Below are 20967 nucleotides of genomic sequence, written 5' to 3'. Positions count from 1 at the left end.
TAATTCTATTTTGAAATTTGAGAAGGGCATGAGAAGGCCAGAGGTGGAATGATATAGTTTGGATGTTTGTACCCTCCAAATGTCATGGTGAAATGTGATTCTCAGTGTAGGAGGAGGGACTTTGTGGGAGGTAATTGGATCATGGGATTGAATTCCATATGAATAGTTTAGCACCGGCCTTTTGGTGATAAGTGAGTTTTCTCTCAGTTAGTTAACATGAGATCTGGTTGTTTCAAAGTGACCTCCCCATTTTCCCTCTCTTGCTCCCTCTTTCACCATTTGATTCACGGCTCCCCTTTGCTTTCTGCCATGACTGCAATCTTCCTGGGACTCTCACCAGAAGCAATTGCTGCCACTATGCTTCCAGTACAGTCTGCAAAATCATGAGACAATTAAACTTTTATTTAAATAAAATAATCTCAGATATACTTTATAATGATGAAAATGGACTAATACAGTCTAAGACTGTGGTTGGCATGATTTTGATTTTTAAAAATTTTTGGTACATTCTTCATGGCTGAGCATGTGGTTGATCTTGGAGTATGTGCTGCTTCCACATGAGAAAAGTATTTATTATGTTATTGTTGGTTGAATATCCCTTAGATGTCTATTAGGTCCAATTGGTCAAGTGTAAAGTTTAAGTTCAGAATACACTTGTTAGTCTTCTGCCTTGATGATCTGTGTAATGCTGTCAGTGGGGTGTTGAAGTCCCCCAGTATTATATTGTGGTTGTCTAAATCTCTTCATAGATTTCTAAGAATTTGCTTCATGAATCTTGGTGCTCCAGTGTTGAGTGGGCATTTATTTAGGATAGTGAAGTTTTCTTGTTGGATGGAGACCTTTATCATTACATAATACCCTTCTTTGCCTTTTTAAATCAAGGTTGGTTTAAAGCCTGTTTTATCTGATACAAGAATAGCAACACCTGCTCTGTTTTGTTTTCCATTTGCCTTCCTCTATCTTTTACTTTGAGCCTATGAGTATCATTACTTGTGAAATGGGTCTCTTGAAGACAGCAGACAGTTGAGTCTTGTTTCTTTTTGCATCTTGCCACTCTATCTCTGCCTTTTAAGTGAGTCATTTTTTAGCCCACTTATATTCAGAGTCAATATTGATTTGTGAGAATTTAATCTTGTCAACATGCTGTTAGCTGGTTGTTATGTAAACTTGATTGGTATAGTTGCCTTTATAGTGTCAGTTAGGTATGCACTTAAGTGCATTTTTGTAGTGGCAGGTATTCTTTAATTTCCATGTTTAGCACTTCCTTTCAGACCTCTGGCAAGTAAGGTCTAGTGGTAATGAATTTCCTTAGTATTTACTTGTCTGAAAAGGATTTCATTTCTGCTTTGTTTATGAAGCTCAATTTAGTGATATATGAAATTCTTGGTTGGAATTTCTTTTTTAAAAAAGATATTAAAAAAAGGCCTCCAATTTCTTTCTTGTCAGGTTTTCACTGAAAGGCCTTCTTTTAGCCTAATTGGGTTTTATTTTTAAGTGATCTGCCCCTTCTCTGTAACTGCCTTTAAGATTTTTCCTTTCACATTAACCTTACAAAATCTGATGACTACGTGTCTTGGAGATTATGTGGTTCTCTAAATCTCTTTGAAGATCTCTAAAAACTGAGTGCTCTAATGTTGGGTGCATATATATTTTGGATAGTTAAGTCTCCTTGTTGGTTTGAGCCCATTATGATTATGTACTGTTATCTTTTATAATAATCTCACAGGGTTTTTTGAATTTCTTAAATTTGCATGCCAACCTGACTAGTGAGATTGGGAAAATTTTTATGAACTATATCGTCAAATATGTTTTCCAAGTTGCTTGCTCTCTTGCCTTCTCTTTCAGGAATGCCATTGAGGCATAGATTTGGTTTCCCTATATAATTTCATATTTCTCAGAGGTTTTGTTTTCTTTTTAAATTTCTTTCTTCATTATTTTTATTAAATTTCCCTTTCTTTCCCTTCCTTCCTTCCTTCCTTCCTTCCTTCCTTCCTTCCTTCCTTCCCTCCTTCCTCCCTTCCTCCCTCCCTCCCTCCCTCCCTCTCCTTCCTCCCTTCCTCCCTTCCTCCCTTCCTCCCTTCCTCCCTTCCTCCCTTCCTCCCTTCCTTCCTTCCTTCCTTCCTTCCTTCCTTCCTTCCTTCCTTCCTTCCTTCCTTCCTTCCTTCTTGGATTCTTGCTCTGTTGCCCAGGCTAGAGTGCAATGTCACGATGTCCACTCACTGAAACCTCTGCCTCCCAGGTTCAAGCAATTCCCCTACTTCAGCCTCCTGAGTAGCTGTGATTACAGGTGCCCAGGACCATGCCTGGCTAATTTTTGTATTTTTGGTAGAGACAGGGTTTCACCATGTTGGCCAGGCTGGTCTTGAACTCCTGACCTCAGGTGATCCACCCACCTTGACCTCCCAAAGTGCCAGGATTACAGGTGTGAGCCACAGTGCCCGGACTTCTTTTTATTAAATTTCAATAGTTTTGAGAGAACAGGTGGTTTTGGTTACATGAATAAGTTATTTAGTCATAATTTCTGAGATTTTGGTGCACCTGTCATCTGAGCAGTGTACACTATACCTAAGATGTAGTCTTTAATTCCTCACCCCCCACTCACCCTTTCCCCTGAGTCCCAAAGTCAATTGTGTCATTCTTATGCCTTTGAATCCTCATAGCTTAGCTCCCACTTATAAGTAAGAACATACGAAATTTGGTTTTCTCTTCCTGTACTTCACTTAGAATAATGGTCTCTAACTTCATCCAGGTTGTTGTGAATGCCATTATTTTGTTCCTTTTTATGGCTGAGTTGTATTCCATGGTGTATATATAATATATTTCTCCATCCACTTGTTGGTTGATGGACATTTAGGCTGGTTCCATATATTTGCAACTGCAAATTGTGCTGCAATAAACATGTGTGTGCAAATGTCTTTTTCATATAATAATTTTTAGTTTTCCTCTGGGTAGGTACCCAGTAGTGGGATTGCTGGATCAAATGGTAGTTCTACTTTTAGTTCTTTAAGGAGTCTTCATACTATTTTCTATAGAAGTTGTACTAATTTACATTCCTACCGGTAGTGTAAAAGTTTACCTTTTCACCACACCCATGCCAACATTTAATATTGTTTTATTCTTTTTTTCTTTTTGAGACAGTCTCACTCTGTTACCCAGGCTGGAGGGCAGTGTCTTGATTTCATCACTGCAACCTCCACCTTTTGGGCTGAAGTGATCCCTCTATCTCAACCTCCCAAGTTCCTGGGACCACAGGTGTATGGCAACACACCAGGTAATTGTTTTGTAGAGATGGGGTATTTCCATGCTCCCAGGCTTGTCTTGAACTCCTGAGCTCAAGTAATCCACCCACCTTAGTCTCCCAAAGTGTAGGGATTACAGTCATGAGCCACTATGCCTGGCCTTGATTTTTAAATTGTGGCCATTTTTGCAGGAGTAAGGTCGTATCTCATTGTGGTTTTAATTTGCATTTTCTTGATTAGTGATGTTGAGCATTTTTTTTCATACGCTTATTGACCATTTGTATATCTGCTTTGAGAATTGTTTATTTATGACCTTTCCCACATTTTGATGGAATTTATTTTCTTGCTGATTTGAGTTACTTATTATTTCTCAATATTAGTCCTTTGTTTGATGCAGAGTTTGCAAATATTTTCTCCTGCTCTGTTGGTTGTCTATTTGCTCTGCTGATTATTTCTTTTGCTGTGTAGACACTTTGTAGTTTAATTAGGTCCTATCTATTTTTGTTTTTGTTGCATTTGCTTTTGGGTTCTCGGTCACAAACTCTTTCCCTAAGCTAATGTCTAGAAAACTTTTTCCAATACTATGTTCTACAATTTTTATGGTTTCAGGTCTTAGATTTAAGTCTTTGGTCCTTTTCGAGTTAATTTTTGTATAAAGTGGGAGATGAGGATTCAATTTCATTCTTCTACATGTGACTTGCCAATTGTCTCAGCACCTTTTGTTGAATAGGGTGTCCTTTTCCCAATTTATGTTTTTGTTTGCTTTGTTGAAGATCAGTTGGCTGTAGGTATTTGGCTTTATTTCTAGGTTCTCTATTCCATTGGTCTATGTGCCTATTTTTATACCAATATCATGCTGCTTTGGTAACTATAGCCTTGTAGTGCCGTTTGAAATTGGGTAATGTGATGCCTCCAGATTTGTTTTTGCTTAGTCTTGCCTTGGCTACGTGTGCTTTTTTTTTTTTTTTGGTTCCATATGAATTTTAGAATTTTTTTCTACTTCTGTGAAGATGATGATGGTACTTTGATGGGAATTACATTAAACCTGTAGATGCTTTTGGCAGTAAGGTCATTTTGACAGTATTGATTCTGCCCATGCATGAGCATGAGATGTGTTTCTATTTGTGTTGTAAATTATTTCTTTTTTCTTTTCTTTTTCTTTTCTTTTTTTTTTTTTTTTTTTTTTGAGATGGAGTCTTGCTCTGTCGCCCAGGCTGGAGTGCAGTGGTGTGATTTCGGCTCTCTGCATCCTCTGCCTCCTGGTTCAAGTGATTCTCTTGCTTCAGCCTCCTGAGTGATTGGGACTACAGGCGTGTGTGATCACGCCCGGCTAATTTTTGTATTTTTAGCAGAGACGGGGTTTCACTGTGTTAGCCAGGGTGGTCTTGATCTCTTTACCTCATGATCTGCCCACCTTGGTGTCCCAAAGTGCTGGGATTACAGGTGTGAGCCACCATGCCTGGCCATAAATTATTTCTTTCAGCAGTGTTTTTTAGTTTTTCTTGTAGAGATCTTTCACTTCCTTGGTTAGGTATATTCTTGGTATGTATGTGTGTATGTATTTTACTTTATTTTTTTTGCCACTGTTGTAAAAGGGATTGAGTTATTGATTTGTATCTCAGCTTGATGTATTTTTTTTTTCAGCTTAATTTCTCAGCTATTGGTGTATAGCAGTGCTACTAATTTGTATACACTGATTTTGTATCCTGAAACTTTACTGAATTCTTTTATCAGATCTAGGAGCTTTTTGAATGAGTCTTTAGGGTTTCCTAGGTATATAATTATATCATTGGCAAACAGTGACAGTTTTACTTCCTCTTTACTGATGTGGACGCCCCTTATTTCTTTCTATTGTCTGACTGCTCTGGCTAGGACTCGGTACTATGGTGAATAGAAATGGTGAAAGTGGACATTCTTGTCTTGTTTCAGTTTTCAGGGAGAATGTTTTCAACTTTTCCCTGTTTAGTATAATGTTGGCTGTGGGTTTCTTTCTTTCTTTTTGTTTATTTATTTTTTCCAGATGGAATGTTGCTCTTGTGTCCTAGGCTGCAGTGCAATGGCACGATCTCAGCTCACCACAACCTCTGCCTCTTGGATTTAAGTGATTCTGCCCCCTCAGCCTCCCAAGTAGCTGAGATTACAGGCATGCACCACCATGCCCTGCTAATTTTTATTTTTAGTAGAGATGGGGTTGCTCCATGTTGGTCAGGCTGGTCTGGAACTTCCGAACTCAGGTGATCTGCCTGCCTCGGCCTCCCAAAGTGTTGGGATTACAGGCATGAGCCACCACACCTGGCTGGCTGTGGGTTTCTAATAGCTAGCTTTTATTATCCTAAGGTAAGTCCCTTGTGTGCCAATTTTGCTGAGGGTTTTAATCATAAAGGGATACTGGATTTTGCCAAATGCTTTCTCTACTTCTATTGAGATGATTGTAAATTTTTTTAAAAATTCTGCTTATGCGATGTATCACATTTATTGACTTGCATATGTCATACCATCCCTGCATCCCTGGTATAAAATTCACTTGATCATGGTGGATTATCTTTCTGATATGCTGTTGGATTCAGTTAGCTAGTATTTTGTTGAGGATTTCCGCATCTATGTTCATGAGAGATATTGGTCTGTAGTTTTTTGTTGTTGTTATGTCCTTTCCTGTTTTTGGTATTGGGGTGACTTATACCACCCTAATGACTGGTGACATGGAATGATTTGGGAAGGGTTCACTCTTTATTTTGGACTAGTTTCAGTGAAATTGGTACCAACTCTTCTTTGCATGTCTGAGAATTCAGCTGTGAATCTGTCTTGTCCTGGACTTTATTTTGTTGGCAGTTTTCAAAATTACTGTTTCAATCTTACTACTTGTTACTGATATGTTCAGAGTTTCTATTTCTTCCTGGTTTAATCTAAGAGCGTTGTATATTTCTAGGAATTTATCCATCTCTTCTAGATGTTCTAGTTTGTGTGCATGTAGGTGTTCATAGTAGCCTGGAATAACCTTTTGTATTTCTGTAATATCAATTGTAACAGCTCCCATCTCATTTCTAATTGAGCTTATGTCTCTCTCCTTTTCTTGGTTCATCACACTAATGGTCTATCAATTTTGTTGATCTTTTCAAGAGCCAGCTTTTTGTTTCATTTATCTTTTATGTTTTTTGTTTCAATTTCATTTAGTTGTACTTTAATCTTTGTTATGTTTTGTCTTCTGCTGTGTTTCAGTTTGTTTTGTTCTTGTTTCTCCAGTTCCTTGAGGCGTGACCTTAGATTGTCTCTTTGCACTCTTTCAGACTTTTTGTTGTAGGCATTTAACACTGTGAACTTCCCTCTTAGCACCACCTTTGCTATATCCCAGAGGTTTTGATAAGTTTTGCTACTATTATTGTTCAGCACAAATAATTTTTAAATTTCTATCTTGATTTTATTATAGACTCACTGATCACTTAAGAATAGATTATTTAATTTTCATTTATTTCTGTAGTTTTGATGACTCCTTTGGAGTTAATTTCCAGTTTTATTCCACTGTAGTCTGAGAGGGTACTTGAAATTTCAATTTTCTTGAATTTAACAATTCTAGGCATTGTTCTTGGTCTTAAATTTAATAGCAACCACAAAGCATGTATATTATCACAATATTAATTTTCAAAGTTTTTTCTTTAACATTTAAAACCATAACAAATATACACATTTAGTGTTTATAAAAACTCAACTATGTCTTTATTAATAACTTTATTATAAAATTTAATAAACCATGTTTTTCAAAATAAGCTTATAGAAAATCCAGCTTCCCCAAAATGCTAATAGTTAAGTATGTCAATGTAATAAATAAATCATTCACTTGTACCCATAAAAATAATTAGTGTTATTTGCCTTCACTGTAAAAAAAAAAGACTTTCATTTTTAAAATTACATTAAAAAATATTCCATACTAAGCACGTTTGTAGCGTATATACTAACATTAGTTTATACACTACTTTTGCCACTAAAAAGTTCAAGTTAAAATGTCCCTCCGTCACATAGCTCTAAAACATATCTTTCATTCATAAGTTCTGCTCAAATAATTAAATAGTTTGCCATCTAGGTTATTTTCATTTATACTATAAAACAAAAGCAAACAGTTCCAGCTTAATTTTTTATACTTAAAATATTGCACATTTTCTGTATATAAGTCATTCAAATTAGTATCTACATAAATTCAGTCAAATCCAACCATAAATTCAAGTTGTTATAGTATATAATCCTATAAAATAAATAAAAATATTACTTTGCTTTTATAACAAAACCCAAAACTCTGTTTCAATTTGCAAATTCAGCATTTAAGCAAAAATTCTTAATTCCCAAAGTTAAAAAAAGACAAAATAATTACAAATGCCTTAATGTCACATATTTTTCTCATCAGATTCCATGCTGTTTTTATTACCTAAATCTTCTGTATTAAAATGCAATGTAAAACTGTTATTACAATGACAGGAAAATCCCTTCTTTCCACTAAAAATGTATGAGACACATCATCGCGAGAAATGCATATTTGATGATGCTGATGATAATAAATCATTTGGTTCTCTATTATATTCAGTAAGAATATAATTGTTCAAAGTGGTGGCTAGGTGTTGTGGCTCATGCCTGTAATCCTAGCACTTTGTGACACCAAGGTGGGAGGATTGCCTGGATTCCAGGAGATCAAGACCAGCCTGGGTAACATGGCGAGACCCTGTCTCTTAATATTTTTTTTAATTAGATGGGCCCGGTGGCTGAGGTGGAAGGATCATTTGGGCTCAGGAGGTCAAGGTTGCAGTGAGCCAATATGGCACCACTGCACTCCAGCCTGGGTGACAAAGAATGCCTCTGTCTCAAAACAAAAACAAAAATAAAAACGAGCAAACAAAAAATACCTGCATTCTGAGGCTCTGAAAGTTCTTCAGTCATCAAAGAAATATTTAAACATATTCTAATTAAGGCAGAAGACTTAACTGGAAGCCACAATGTGTCAAGTACTGTTCTAGCCTCTATGAGACCCAGAAACATCACTGGTGTAATCCCTGCCTTCAGAACACATAAAATTAATTGGGGAGACAAGAACATTGCTTGAAATAATTAAGGAATACTTATGTGGCATAGGTTGAGTAAGAACAGGAGGTTGATAATTTTACAGATCATCAAAGTGTGGACAATAGTGAGATACAGTGTAAGAGAAGAAATATGATATCTGTGCTGGACCCTTAAATGTTCAAATGTATCTGTGGAAACACTTGATAGTTATGGCAGTCTTCCAAGGCTGAACCAAACTGCTTGCTTAGTCTCTGATAATATAACTGATTTGATGTCCCAAAGAGGGAACAGGGATGGGAAAGAAGGTCAGTCCTTCATTCCTTGGTCCTAGAGACTTGGCTATGTGAAAGGGTGGTAATTTGCATGTTGTCATGGGGCAAGGGAAGAACTTAGGTTTGGTTGAGTATTGAGTTAGAAAAAGGTAAAAATTTCATTTAGAGTAAAAGGAGTGATCCCTCCAGTTCCATGGAAAGAAGGTAGGAAAGGGGTGTCTTCTAGGACACGCTTCCTAAACTCAAAGGTTTATGAAATGCTTCTAAAGATCTTGTTTAAAAAATACTAACTCAGTGGACTTGATGTGGGAACTTGAGATTCTGAATTTAAAAAAAAATCTGTTGAGAAGAGTCATATGCAGGGAGAAGGTTCAGGAAATTTAGAGGAGGACACGGTTGGATTGGAAAGTGGGCTTGGAAAGAGGTGTAGGGATGAAAGCTTTTGTGAGTAGAATGAAGCATCTATGTGGCAGGGAGAACAGAGTATAGGTAGGACCAGAGATGATGTGGCTGTGAATCTAATGGCCCTAAGCCTTAGGGCTTCTTGCTTAATAAAGTTGACATAGTAAAATATTTTTAAGCATCACTGCTTAAGATTATTGTCTTTTTCCATTCTCACTCACATTTTTGTCTGGTGATGCTGGAGTGGCTCTGGGTATTTTGGGGATTCAATTAGTGGGAAATTGATTGGGGATGCATTTGTTTTATTTTTATCAGGATATATTTATATGGTTTATCAGAATATATTTATATGGTTCACTTCCATGCATAATTATTACTAGCCATCTCAGTGCAGTAGAAACTTGCAGAAATAATCATATTTCCCACTGTGCCATCTTACACAGCAGTGTGACTAAATGGTGCAGGGCCAGATGTCATATCATGATATCAACTTTCCTAGTGCACTTGGGTACTAATAACTCTTAATTGCTGCAAAGGTAGAAAAGACCAATCAAGGCTGGCCTAAATCAGAGAAGGCTTCATGAAAGAAATGATTCAAACTGAAACCTGCAGGATAAACCAGCATTTAGATAAGCAATTAAAATAAGCAAATCATGTGATGTGAGTGGAAAGACATGCACAATTCACTGTTATCGCTTGTGGGACCAGACCTCAGAAATGGAAAGAAACAAAGCCTTGCCCTAGCAAATATTTTGACCTAAGTTAGAAGTAGGCATGAACATGCTATTCAAGCTTCTCTCTTAAAAGAAATGGAACGTCATGATTGAAGTCATAAGTTTTACTGGCTAGACTTTCAAGAGTAATAGCAATAGGTTATTGCGTGTGCATATTTAAAGGACAAATGACTCTCCTTCAATGGGAAATTATTTTAAAATTATACAATAAAGTGATGGAAGAATATGAGTCACTTTTTGCCAAATCAAACTACAAGGAATGTTCCGATATCAAAGTTTACCTGTACTTTCCCTGGCAGAAAAGCTGTTATTGAGATATATGAGCCTGGTTGTAGAAGAAATAGTTCTACCAGTTCTGGGGAAATCATAACTCACAGTAATTCAGTCCTCCTGAGATCTTGGCAGAAATCAAGTGTTACTTCACAACAGCTGTGCAGTCTTCACAGGTTACCTCTGTGAATGGTCAATGATGAATGGCCAAAGGGAACATGGGGCTTTGATTTAGTTGAAAAGGTCCGAACAGACATAGCACACCTGTGAGTACAGCTCTGTATTTTGGGAATAGCAACAAATGTTTCTGATTCTTTGGTGCCTGAACATCTAGTTAAATTTATTGACTGGATAACTGAAAAAAGACGACTGTGACATTTCAAAACATTGTTGAAATTTTGGGACTTTTTTTTTCAAATCTCAGAGCCAAAATCATCACTTCATTTTGAGCTCCAAATGATCTCAGTATGATATTTAGCCTGACATTGATCTTTAAATGTAAAAGCTTAAATTATCTGAGTTCATATTAACTCTACTATCTTGCCAAGTGCTGTTACCTTCTTGGGATGACTTGGGCCTGGAGGAGGAGTAATTTGTGTAGTAGAGTGGCACTAGGGGTATGTGATTTGCTTTTAAACTACTTTACTGGGCTCTCTAGAGTAGAGATTGATTCAAATTGTTATTATATGTGTCTATCTTCAAGGCATCTTCCTAAATAAATTTGTTTAGTAATTAAGGAGATATGGATCCTTGGCTCTTGAATTTAGAATTTTAAGAGAAAACATTTTAGGTCTATTTTTTTTCCAGTGCCGTTTTCCCTCACCTAGGGTGATAGTTAAAATATTTAACAACTAGGATGGCTGTACATTGACCAATAAGAGCAGCACAAAGGTAGGGGCAGGGTGGCCACAAAGCAGAACCTTAGAAACTTTAGTGCCTGAACAAATTGGTCCACTGTTCTATTTAAAATCATTACAACCATTTACAGTCAGAAAAACTTATATACATAACCAAGTTCACATTGCCAGCTGTTAGAAAATGAGGATAGGAAGCATAGACTTATAACTCACTAAGGCTGAGGTCCAGTGGAAAGAGCCTTGGTTTGATCAGAGTTTGCATCTGAGGTCTACCACTTAGTATAATACTAACATATGAGCCAATGAGAACAGTGATTGTGTATATATTAATTCATTCACTACATATTTATTAATCACCAATATATATCTGGCTTTTAAACTAAACCTTGAAGGATAAGTCAATAAGCACATTTCAGATACTTAAGATATATATTTGTTGAGTGATTTGAATTTTGAATGACAATGTTATCTGTATTATAAGGGGAAGGTAGATTAAATGAGAGGACATTTTAGTACCTGGAAGATAGTAAGTACTCAATACATGCTCAATGTATATTTATTAATTTATTTGATTTCTCCATGTTACTGCATTCTTTCTTAATATTTATATATATTTGCAATGCATTAAACATATATTTTTCTAGCTTGTAGAGATTTTTGATAGTCTCTTTCTTTCCCTCACTCTTGGATTCAAAAAACTGGTTTGTGGTTACAATAGACTGACATCTATACATCTAAACCTCTACTTATGAATACCCATATCATAGATTTTTCACTCAGACAATAAATCCTTATTAAGTTCCTACTCTTAGCTCTAGCATTTTCCAGACCTTGTGAGAAATAAAATTTATAGGGCATAGTCAATGTTCTTGAATTACATTCAGTCCTGAGACCAAGTAAAATTTATATGTATACCTTAGTGCAGCATATTCTAAACTATTTACTTTGCAATACTAGTGAGTTTGCAAGATATTCATGGACAAATACACTGATAAAACTCTATGTTAAACATTTTTAAATTATAGGACTTAGTGACCTTTCAATATCTTATGACTTGTGAAAGTCTAGAGGTAATTATGCAGTGACTTTGAAACATACATTTTACCAGGATGCCTATTCACATTTATCAGGATGCTAGTATTCCACAGAAGTCACTTTGTGAAATGATGTAAGAGCTGGAAATAAAAAACACCTGGGCACTCATCGTTTCTCTGCCACCACACAATTACATGACATTAGGTAAGGTGCTTAACTTTTCTGTGACTCTCATTCCTCAACCTTTAAACAGGGATTGCAAAGTGATACAATATAGAAGAGAAAGTAGGAAGACGAATGTGAAAGTAATTTTGAAAAGCAAAATGGTGTATAATTGTATGTCTTTTATTAGTGAACTGAAAGAAAATAATAGATGATTTCCAGAATCATACTAGAAACTAGTTTATTGTGTGGTTTCTGCTGAACCATTTCCTGTGATGGTCACGAAAAGTCTTTAAAACATTGCTTTTCATAAAACATACAAGAACAGCTATAAATTGTCAGGCAAGGGTTATAATGATTGTAAATTCATCAGTATCTGCATAAAAATGATTCTGGTTTCTACACTATTAATCTGGCAACTTGGTAGAAAACCTTCAGAAGCAGATGGGCCATAGTCTCTAAATAGTTTCACATAAAATTGGACTCATATGTAGAAACAGGCAGCATGATGTAATTCTTGGCTAGTCTTCATAAAACAATAACATGTTTCACTTAACTCCCAATGCATATTCAATTATAGAGTTTTTTGTTTTTTTTTTTTACTATCAAAAGACAATATGTAATAGTTTTGAAGTTCTTTATAGAATCATTGAATAAGACCAAAATAATTATTTCTCAGTTCTGTGAGATACATGTGGAAACATGTTTTAGATGAACAGTTTCAGGAGAACAGAAATTTTTCTTACAGCACATCACAGAAAAATCTTTACTGTTATGATGGGTGGAAAGATTCCCTAAAACATTACCGGTGTCTTGACTTGGATTTTTAATTGTCTCTGTGGTTTTCTTAACATACAATCATAGCCAGCAAGGCAAACGATTACAGGGATGATATACTGATCCCCAGAAAGCGAGAAGTAAGGCACATAAGGAAAGCAGTGGAAGGGCTGCAAATGCTCAATGACTAGAATGAATGAGATGAGAATAGGCACAAAAGGCAATGCTTGCCTATGAGAGGTGGATAGAAGGCTGCATTAAGAGATTCAGGATGAGTTAGATAAGAATTTTAGCTTTCTCACTTTCAAGCTATATGGTCTTTGGGGAAAGCCACATGGTATCTGAACGCTAGTTTTCTATCCTATAATATGGGGAAAATATTATCTACTTCAGAGGTTGAAAGAGTCACTAAATGACAAAACAAATCAATAATAGTGGCTGGCATATAGTAGGTCATATGTTCATTTCAGAAGATGTGTTTGGAGGAGAAACTCTTGCTCTTTCACTAAGAGTAGCAATACTCTCATTAATTGTACCACTCATTTTACATGCACAATTTTTATAAGAAATTAAGCCCTTTGAAATCTTTGAGAGTAACAATAAAATAACGTAAGAGTGCAGTGTTTACTGTGAATATGCCAAACACTCCCTTGCACGTTAGGGACTTCTAGATTGGACCAGGAAACTGTACTGTTTTGTTCTACCTTTTGAGACCACCCAGGAGATTGAGCTGGAACAGGAGACTGGCTCATTTCCCTGGATTGGGAGCCAAGATGAACCTATTACACATCTGCTCTGTTGTCTGTCCTGAGTACCTAGTCTTTCTGTATAGTGTAGTTTCAAGAAGTGGACCCAAAGTCTGAGCCACATGATTTGAAGATTGTCTGTCTTCGTGAAGTTTCTCTTCATTATTCGAGATCAGGGACTCCTGACCCTCTCAAAGCTATAAGAACCACTTTCTTAAATTTTGCCTATAAGCAATTTCTGCTTAAATATTTTTCATTAAATGGACCACTCCAGAAGTTAATTAATATATGTTTTCATGATTTTTTTTTAAAAATCCTCCAAATCTTTGTTATCTAACATATTAAGGACTCTACCCTTGGGTATAGGTCATATTTAGTGGAATGCTATCCCACTGGTTTACTGAAGGCAAAAGCACCTCACAGGTAACAATCAGAAGGCAATGTCATACACTTAACCAAGTACTCTGGAGTATTACAGATCTGAGCTCAAATTGCAGATCTACTAGTTACTATTTCTATGTCATTGAAGAAGACACTTTACTTTTCTGAATGTCACTTTCCTAGTGAAAAGCAAAATGCCTTGGTTGTACTGTCTTCAATTACTGTTAGCTATTCTGATGATTATGATAATAATTCTTATTATATTTTTGTTAATAACAAAATTAGGCATAGGGAGACAAATATAAAAATGCTTTTGGATAAGTTGAGTTGGGGAAAGGAGAAGGTGCAAGCATGATTAGAAATTAGTGAAATAATTTTAGTTTCTACAAACTACCATCAGAGAATACTATAAACACCTCTACACAAACTAGAAAATCTAGAAGAAATGGATAAATTCCTGGACACATACACCCTCCAAAGAATAAACCAGGAAGAAGTTGAATCCCTAAATAGACCAATAACAAGCTCTGAAATTGAGGCAATAATTAATAGCCTACCAACCAAAAAAAGTCCAGGACCAGACAGATTCACAGCCAAATTCTACCAGAGGTACAAGGAGGAGCTGGTACCATTCCTTCTGAAATTATTCCAATCAATAGAAAAAAGAGGGAATCCTCCTTAACTCATTTTATGAAGCCAACATCATCCTTATACCAAAGCCTGGCAGAGATACAACAAAAAAAGAGACTTTTAGACCAATATCCTTGATGAACATCGATGCAAAAATCCTCAATAAAAAACTGGCAGACCAAATCCAGCAGCACTTCGGAAAGCTTATCCACCATGATCAAGTGGACTTCATCCCTGGGATGCAAGGCTGGTTCAACATATGCAAATCAATAAATGTAATCCAGCATGTAAACAGAACCAAAGACAAAAACCACATGATTATCTCATAGATGCAGAAAAGGCCTTTGACAAAATTCAACCATCCTTCATGCTAAAAACTCTCAATAAATAAGGTATTGATGGGACGTATCTGAAAATAATAAGAGCTGTTTATGACAAACCCACAGCCAATATCACACTGAATGGGCAAAAACTGGATGCATTCCCTTTGAAAACTGGCACAAGACAGGGATGCCTTCTCTCCCCATTCCTATACAACATAGTGTTGGAAGTTCTGGCCAGGGCAATCAGGCAGGAGAAAGAATTGATTTTTATAAAGGGTATTCAATTAGGAAAAGAGGAAGTCAAATTGTCCCTGTTTGCAGATGACATAATCATCCATTTAGAAAACCCCATTATCTCAGCCCAAAATCTCCTCAAGCTGATAAGCAACTTCAGCAAAGTCTCAGGATACAAAATCAATCTGCAAAAATCACAAGCATTCTTATACACCAATAACAGACAAACAGAGAGCCAATTCACTAGTGAACTCCCATTCACAATTGTTTCAAATAGAATAAAATACCTAGGAATCCAACTTACAAGGGAGGTGAAGGACCTCTTCAAGGAGAACTAGAAACCACTGCTCAATGAAATAAAAGAGGACACAAACAAATGGAAGAACATTCCATGCTCATGGATAGGAAGAATCAATATCGTGAAAATGGCCACACTGCCCAAGGTAATTTATAGATTCAATGCCATCCCCATCAAGCTACTAATGACTTTCTTCACAGAATTGGAAAAAACTACTTTAAAGTTCATATGGAACCAAAAAAGAGCCCTCATTGCCAAGACAATCCTAAGCCAAAAGAATAAAGCTGGAGGCATCATGCTACCTGACTTCAAAGTATACTACAAGGCTACAGTAACCAAAACAGCATGGTACTGGTACCAAAACAGAGACCAATGGAACAGAACAGAGACCTCAGAAATAATACCACACATCTACAATGATCTGATCTTTGACAAACCTGACGAAAACAAACAATGGGGAATCCCTATTTAATAAATGGTGCTGGCAAAACTGACTAGCCATATGTAGAAACCTGAAACCAGATCCCTTCTTTACACCTTATACAAAAATTAATTCAAGATGGATTAAAGACTTAAATGTTAGACCTAAAACCATCAAAACCCTAGAAGAAAACCTAGGCAATACCATTCAGGACAAAGGCATGGGCAAGGATTTCATGTCTAAAACACCAAAAGCAATGGCAACAAAAGCCAAAATTGACAAATGGGATCTAATTAAATGAAAGAGCTTCTTCACAGCAAAAGAAACTACCATCAGAGTCAACAGGCAACCTACAGAATGAGAGAAAATTTTTGCAATCTACTCATCTGACAAAGGGCTGATATCCAGAATCTACAAAGAACTCAAACAAATTTACAAGAAAAAAACAAACAACCCCATCGAAAAGTGGGCAAAGGATACAAACAGACACTTCTCAAAAGAAGACATCTATGCAGCCAACAGGCACATGAAAAAATGCTCATCATTACTTGCCATCAGAGAAATGCAAATCAAAACCACAGTGAGATACCATCTCACACCAGTTCGAATGGCCATCATTGTACCCTAGAACATAAAGGTTAATAATAATAATAATAAAAAAGTCAGGAAACAACAGGTGCTGGAGAGGATGTGGAGAACTAGGAACACTTTTACACTGTTGGTGGGACTGTAAACTAGTTGAACCATTGTGGAAGACAGTGTGGCTATTCCTCAAGGATCTAGAACTAGAAATATCATTTGACCCAGCCATCACATTATTGGGAATATACCCACAGGATTATAAATCATGCTGCTATAAAGACACATGCACACATATGTTTATTGCAGCACTATTCACAATAGTAAAGACTTGGAACCAACCCAAATATCCATCAATGATAGACTGGATTAAGAAAATGTGTCACATATACACCATGGAATATTATGCAGCCATAAAAAAGGATGAGTTCATTTCCTTTGTAGGGACATGTAGGAAGCTGGAAACCATCATTCTCAGCAAACTGTCACAAGAACAGAAAACCAAACACCGCATGTTCTCACTCATAGGTGGGAATTGAACAAGGAGAACACTTGGACACAGGAAGGGGAATATCACACACTGGGGTTTGTTGTGGGGTAGGGGATGGGGGGAGGGATAGCATTAAGAGATATACCTATTGTAAATGATGAGTTAATGGTTGCAGCACACCAATATGGCATATGTATATGTATGTAACAAACCTGTATGTTGTGCACATGTACCCTAGAACTTAAAGTATAATTTAAAAGAAAGAAAAATGAAAAAGAAAAATGACATATTATATTCAGAAGAACAGTGATTCAAATGATTACATATTGCTCAGCAGAAACTGTGGAGGCCAGAAGAAAGTGAACAAGACATTTAGAGGGCTAAAAAGAAAAAAAAAAAAGACAGTCAACCTTGAATTTCATCTTCACCAAAAATGTCATTTGGGAATGAAGGTGAAATAACGTCATTTTCAGAAAAAGGAAAAGTAAGATGATTTGTTATCAGCAGAACTGTTCAGAAATAAATAATGAAGGTAGTTATTCTCTTCAAGAAAATAAAACATCAGAAAAGGTAAATGTCTACCTGAAAAGTAAGAACATTTATTTCCCTCTTAAATTCAGTTCCTTGAGGTACAAAGTTGTTGGTTTGAGATCTATTTTCCTTTATAATGTAAGCATTTATAGCTATAAAATTCATTCCCTCAGCATTGCTTTTGCTGCATCCCATTAAGTCTTGGTTTGTAATAAGTGTTAAAATTAGAGTATTTAAGTATTGCTTTCCTGAAGATTTTTTAAAAGCTATTCTGTATCTCTTTTATTTCCATATGGATTTCATGATCAGGACATAAATTTTTGTAAACAAGACAGTGAGATTCTGGGTGGTACTGCCATTGTAACAATATCCATTTTTCTGATACATGTATCTGTGATATTTCAATTTATTTAGATCTGTTTTAATTTCTTTCATAATTTCATTATCAGAATACATGAAAAATTTCATCTTTTTTTTTTTTTTTTTTTTTTTGAGACAGGGTCTTGGTCTGTTGCCCAGGCTGAAGTACAATAGTGCAATCAGAGTTCACTGCGGTCTCAACCTCCTGGGCTCAAGTGATCCTCCCACCTCAGCATCCCCAGTGGCTGGGACTACAAGTGCTTGCTATGCTCGGCGAATTATTTTTTTTTTTGGTAGAGACAGCATCTTCCTATGTTGCCTACGCTATTCTCAAACTCCAGGGCTCAAGGGTTCCTCCCTCCTTAGCCTCCCAAGGTGCTGGGAATAACAGATGTGAGCCACCATGTCTGGCATCATTTATGATGTTCTATACCTTTCAATGTGTAAGCCTTGCCTTTCTTTTTTCTTTTTTTTGAGACAGGACCTCGCCCTGTCTCCCAGGCTGGAGTGCATTGGCGTGATCACAGCTCACTATAGCCCTGAATTCCTGGGCTCAAGTGATCCTCCGGCCTCAGCCTCCTGAGTAGCTTGTACTGCAGGGGCGTGTCACCATGCCCAGTTGATTCGTGTATTTTTTGTAGAGAAGGGGTTTCACCATGTTGCCCAAGCTGGTCTTGAACTCCTGGGCTTAAGCAATCCACCTGCCTTGGCCTCCCAAAGTACTGGGATTACAGATGTGACCCACTACGCCTGGCCCTTGTATTTTCTTGTTGAATGTATTCCTAGGCCAGACACATTGGCTCATGTCTGTAATTCCAGCACTTTGGGAGGCAGAGGTGGATGGATCATTTGGGGTTGGGGGTTTGAGACCTGCCTGGCCAACATGGTAAAACCCCATTTCTGCTAAAAATAAAAAAATTAGCCTGGAGTGGTGACGGGTGCCTGCGGTCCCAACTACTTGGGAGGCTGAGGCGGGAGAATCACTTGAACCCAGGAGGCAGAGGTTGCAGTGTGCCGAAATTACACCACTGCACTCCAGCCTGGGTGACAGAGAGAGACTTGGTCTCTAAATAAATAAATAAATAAATATATATATATATATATATATATATATATATTTCTATTTTATTCTTTTTGATGTTACTGTAAATAGAATTTTAATTTTTTTCATATTTTTCACTGCAAATACATATAGAACCAATTTTTGTATATTAATCTGATATCCTGCCACCTGATAAAGTTGTTTATCAGCTCTGATTTTTCATATGTGGATTTCTTAGTTTTTTCTATATGCAAAATTATGTCGTTTGCAACAGAAATGGTTTACTTCCTCCTTTATAATTCAGTTCCTTGAGGTACAAGGTTAAGTTGCTGATTTGAGATCTATCTTCCTTTATAATGTAAGCATTTATAGCCACAAACTTCAGGCCAGGACCTGTAGCAAGATGTTGAATAGAAGTGGTGAGAGTGAACATCCTTGTCTTATTCCTGATCTTAGTTGAAAAGCTTTCAGTTTTTTGGCATTAATGATGATATTAACTGTGGTTGTTTCAAAGATGTCCTTTGCCAGGTTGAGGAAGTTCCTTCTTTTCTTTGTTTGTTGTTGAGTGTTATCATGAGGAGGTGTTGGATTTAATAAAATGCTTTTCTGTTAAAAAAAAAAATTAGTTTCTGAAAATAGATGAAAAAATTCCAGAAAATTCAAATAAATATATAATGAGAAGTCTGATATTTCCCCCAAAAGTTCTCTAGCTCTCCTTTATATTTCCTATAGGAAATATATATATATATAAAATAACCTTGTATATATATTTAATATATGTATTAAAAAGCACTTCGGAACAAAGGATAGTTCTCTAACTCAGCTACTTGATATAGTTCATGAGCAATTATATAAAAGATAATTTAGATTTTCATTTTTTTGCATTTTTAGGTTAAAAATGATTTCAGCAATGTTCTTAGAACCTCTTTTTCTTGTATTTGTGTACAAGGTGTTTTTTTCAAATTATTTGGTATTTTTCAAGGATTTAAGAAAATTATTCTTTGCATTGGTGAATTTTAGAAAGTGAAATGAAGTATTTTATCTTCTTAGGTTTATAAAATTTGCTAACATAAGCAGAAAAGTCTCTTATTTCTTTTATATAGTTGATTTCTTCCAAAATACGCTGATTCTGAAGTTACATTTCAGTCTAATTGCTAGATTGAAAATACCCGTTAATGTGTCTGAAATGTCATTTTTTATAAACTTTTGTGCTTTACTGCATCTGAAAATGAAAAACTCCATAAAACTTAGAGATTTTCATATATAGTTTCTTTCTTCAAATCCCACAACTATTTGACTAAATCTAAGATTTCATAAATATAAACATAATATTTTCAAGTTTTCCACAGTTAAGTTACACTGTAGATACATGATCCCATAATCTCAGTTTCTGAATCTCTAGTTACATAATGACTACAGTTAGTGGAATAGACACTAAAACATTTTTTTTCAGATTGCAGTTTAGAAATAGAATGATTTTGTGGGCATTCAATATTCTAGTATTTTCAAGAGTAGAGAAAATTACTTGGATATTATATACTGAGAGTGAGGCTTCACCTAATATATTCAGATAATTGCAACAAGTTTTTTTTTCTGCACCTAATTTGCTTTAATCATCCAGTTTGCTGTTCTTAGAGCTACAATCCAATACTGAATTTTGCTGAAATTGCTCGTGTGACAATCATAGGCATGTCAGACCAACTTAGGCCATGTTAAATTCATTAGTCTTATTATTTACTTTATATTTTATGAAAACTATAATGCCTAACCTGGATGTCTAGTAGAGGTTTCCTTTCTTTTCTACCCTATTTCCTTTCTCACCCTACTTTACCATGTCAATATTCACCATGAAGAAAACTTAGGGTATAATGAAATCTGAAAAATAAGACCTACTCTTTTCTGATTTTATATGCCATTTGTGGAAAGTAGACAATAATCAGTGTAGTCATGAAGTCATAAATATAATACCATCTCTATAATAAAACTTGCCTAAAACTATGATCTATCTCACTTTTGAAGGATTTTAAGAATGGTCTCTCATTATCATTCTTAATCACAACTTCTTTGAAAAGTGATTTGATGTATCTGTTAGGCACCAGACAATTATGCATCTTTGTGAGCCAGATTTTTGGTCTGCTGGA

The sequence above is a fragment of the Papio anubis genome, chromosome 12 (assembly GCF_008728515.1).
Source record: "Papio anubis isolate 15944 chromosome 12, Panubis1.0, whole genome shotgun sequence".
In the NCBI taxonomy this organism is placed as follows: domain Eukaryota; kingdom Metazoa; phylum Chordata; class Mammalia; order Primates; family Cercopithecidae; genus Papio; species Papio anubis.
This window is presented reverse-complemented; position numbering follows the sequence as displayed.